The sequence below is a fragment of the Apteryx rowi genome, unplaced genomic scaffold, assembly GCF_003343035.1.
Source record: "Apteryx rowi isolate R43461 unplaced genomic scaffold, aptRow1 scaffold_831, whole genome shotgun sequence".
Classification (NCBI taxonomy): Eukaryota; Metazoa; Chordata; class Aves; order Apterygiformes; family Apterygidae; genus Apteryx; species Apteryx rowi.
This window is the reverse complement of record NW_020451129.1, coordinates 275,760-280,013: the sequence shown is the minus strand read 5'-3', so window position 1 is coordinate 280,013 and position 4,254 is coordinate 275,760.

Genomic DNA, 4,254 nt, shown 5'->3' with positions numbered 1-4,254 from the left:
TTTTTGCTCCCCACTGTATAACTAAGAGTGAGATTTTGCGCCTCTGACTAATTCAGCAGTCTTGTGTTATGATTTTGCCAAAATACACAACATTTGTCTAAATATGCTGTAGGTACCTACTTGGTTCTAGGGCATGTAGAAAGGAGTGAAAGCTGACATATTTCTCATGTAAAAGCATTGCAGCATTTTGTTTCTAACTCTTTGCTTAAGTGGAATTAAAGGCAAAATGTTTTATTGGTGTGAATACAGCCCAGCCTAGGAATTATGCATTTGATGTACTTCCATATTGCATATTATGCATTTGCATATGACATATAACAAAATTCAGTGGAATTTGAATGTTGAAATTGTTTTGTTAAGCCTTAGGGTGTGTGGAAGGGCATTGTATTGCCTTGGTGTATGTAGGCATTTCATTTCTGGCCAAGCCATTGTGAAAAGACTGTGTGTTTTATACATTGTGAATAGTAAGACTTTTACTTTAAGTATTACTTTTTGGATATGTCCCCAAAGCATCCTTTTTCTGAGAAAGGAATTTGGTGTAACGTCAGGAGCACTGATATAACTCATTGCCAAGTACATTCTTTTTTTCTACTCATGTTGGTATTTTTTCTTGTCATTGTTGAAAATTTTCATTAAATGAGAAAAATGCATCTACCAGTAATATCAATAATGTGTTGTGGATCAAGGACATATTATTCAGTATAAAGTCATGAGTGTTTTTTACCAGGTTCTTTTTATTTATCATCTGGTACATTTTTCAAGCTTTTTTCTTTCAGCCATGAAGACTAGAAACTTATTTTTTATTAAATAAAAGCAAAGGTTGTTATGGAATCATGTGACTTCAGAGCAGGGACATCACATAAAATATTTACTTTTTTCAAGACTCACTATAAATCCACAAGAGCTGGAAACTCTTATTTTTCCTGTAAGAGCCATCTTGCTATAAAAGAGGACAGAAAGCTGTTTGAAATTAAAATTTTTGAGTCTATGCTCAAATTCTCATGTAAACAGATGAGTGTCTGTGACATAAGAGTATTTATAACTGTGCACTCCAAAAATGTTTTGTTTTGTTCAAAGCAATTGCTATATATCACCTAATAAACAGTCACGATACTTTCGCTAGGGAAATACCTAAGAGGTGCCAACATCATTTTTTTGGATGACAACAATTTAAAGAAATCAAGAGACTTACTGAGGCCCCCAGCATAAATCAGTGGGTATCCTGATCAGCTGCAGAATCATGCTTTTCTGGCACAGTGTCTTGGTTTCTAGCAATCTGAAGCCCAAAGAATTTCTGAACTTTATACCTTATGTGGTGTTCTTATCCTTAAGACATTTTTCTTCTGTGAATTCTTTAAAGTCTCTTTGAACCCATGTTAACTGTCAGCATCTCCAGCATCCCATAACTGTGCACTGTGAAGAAGTATCAAAAATATGTCCTTCTGAATTAACCATACATTAATTGTATTGGTTCTCTTTAGTCATGGTTGTGGAGAAGGCAATAACTAACTGTTCCTTATTTACTGTCTCTGTGCAACTCATGACTTTGTTTTATCCTTCCCCAGTTGTCTTTCCTTCTATGGTGAAGAGTCATTGTGTATTTCACTGTTCCTCATTCACAAGCCTCTCTATATTATCCTTGCTGCCCTCCCCAGTATCATTTACAGTCCTCTGTACACATTTTGAGATGCATAGATCAGAAATACAGAGAACATTTAAGATGTTTGTGGCTTTATGTAGTGTTAAGATGTTTTTTAGTTTGCCCCCTGTTCCTTTCTTCACAGTTTCCTCATTCTGCTTGCTCTACTGAGTGCTGATGAACAGTGAGTTCATGTTTTCATCAAACTACTTTAGCCCCAAGATCTCATTCTTGAGTGGTAATAGCTAGGTTAAAGCCTGCATGCAAAATCAGGATTGTTCTTTTCCCATGTGAATTATTTTGCATTTATCTCTACGGACTGTAGTACTAGCACAGAATGAGGGTTTCACTTCTCAGCTTCTTTTTATTAAAAGACATCTCAACCTCTTTTTAAAAGTACCCATGTATCCTGTTGTATTCCCCTATTTTTTCTTCATCAACAGGTTGTTTAGGGAGGAAGAGACACTGCTTTGTGAAGTCTTGCAGATGACAGGTAGAGTTGCATTACCCTCAACTATAGTCTTGTCTATGACAGAACCATCAAAATCCTATGGATGGGTCTAACACACACATCCCATAACAGAATGGACCCCAGCCAGCTGCCAAATGCTCCTGCAAGAACCGTGGGAAAAATTATGTGATTGCTGGTCACCAGAATGAATTTATACAGGGAACTGATAAAATATACAAACAGGGAGTTACCATTTTTTACAAAACTATCACTCCACTTTCTGATCCTCAAGGAAGAGCTATAAAACAGTTCCAGAAGCTTAGCACAGGAAAGCTTTACTGTACCAGATACTAAAATCCCAGACTGGAGGGGAATACTAGTTTTAAGGCACATTACAATCTTCCTCTCTGCTCCTGACAGCCCCTCCATTTACCACAGGTGATAAATAACCTGTCTCGCTCTCTTATCTGTCGGAGATAATCTCCTTCTTACCTTTTCCTGCTAATTTTCTCCCCTGCCCCCGCCCTGCACCTCACAGCTATCTTTTCCCTTAGGTGGCTGAACTAACGTTATCTAGTTAAATTCAAAGCAGTTTTTCTCAGCTTATATTTGGCTTTGAAAATTTGCTGTTTCTCGTCATGCGTAACCCAAGGCTTGTCTATTATYTTCTAAATAGACCAGTACCTTCAGACCTCTTCCCACAGACCTTTACCACACTATAGCCTTGAAGACAACCTGCTAATTAGTCTCCTTGCAAACGGGTGGTTGCTTCAGAAGACATGAGTCTTCTGCATGCCCTGTTGGAGTGCTCCAAAGTAAGGGGGACAGATCAGTAAAAACACTAAGATAATTAAGGAAATCAGTTATTATGACTAACTCGTTGCACCAGAGAGTTTCAAGTGGGAATTACTCTGTATGTGTGTTAATGACAGGTAATTTAAAGGAAACATCCAACCATTTTGTTAATTTCTTTGTGTTTAATATGGTGTAGCTCATTCTTCTGCCTTCTGAAGGATAATTCTTAGCTATGGATAAGTTTTGCTTGCCTAAAGGGACATTTATTTCTGTATGAAGGGAATCTGGCTACATGGCTGCTCCCTGCAGACTGTGTGACTGGGAGAAAGGTTCTTTTTCTTGAGGAAGGATATTTTCTATTGCTTCCTTCACTTGACATATTTACATCTTAATGAAACAAAGTGTTGAAAACAAATTAACCTTATCACCAGCACATCTCTCCCTGATACTATTACTATAAACTAGTTTTAGCATACACTATTAGAAGATATGCTGAGAATACTCGTGCTCCTTAGAATCAGTGTCAGAAGGCAGGAATTGTGCCTTGAGTCATGTTTAACTCCACAGAATTTCACCAGCTCAGACAGCTTTTTGTTTATAAAATTTCACAAAGGAATCCAGCTTGGAGTGATATTTTCTGGCTGGGCATATTGCAATGTTTCCTGAGTGGACTGACATTTTGAAGGTGGGGGAATTGCTCATGACCACCGGAAGAAATCAAACAGCATAGCAGGTTTAGGGAGGGACTTTTCAACACATCAGGTCACTACTAGTGATTTATGACAAGGAGTCTTCTGCTGTCTTTTCAGCATGAAGGCTGGTTGTGCAAAACAAAACCAAGTGTTGTCAGCAACAGAACAGAAGGGCTGGAAAAGAAAACTACCCACATGAAATTCAAGTATTCATATTTGAATAAGAACATCAGGGTGATGAAAACACAGACTAATAACAGCTGAGTTTTAAGAGGTTGTGTGGTAAGTTATTCAGTGTTTCTGAGAGATTCTGCCAGATTACTACCAAAACCTTTTGAAACTGTAGTTCCACAACATATTCATTTAGAGATTTTTTCAGTAGAAAGAAATGCTCTTCACGGGTCTTAAGCTAAAGTAACTCTCTGTGAGAAAAAATCTTAGAGAGGTTAGGGCTGAATTAAGTTACAGATTCACAAAGAAAGAGCTCTCCATTGTTACAGACTAACACAGTGTGTCCGAGAAAGGGATGGACTTCTGGGCCTGCTGAGGCTGACGTGTTAACTACTAAACAGCCTACTGGGGGGACGTTATGTATGACCTTCAAAAGCTACTGAGGCCTTGCACAGCATGGCATTTTGCAGATCATTGCAACTGAATATACCCCTTAGCTGATGATC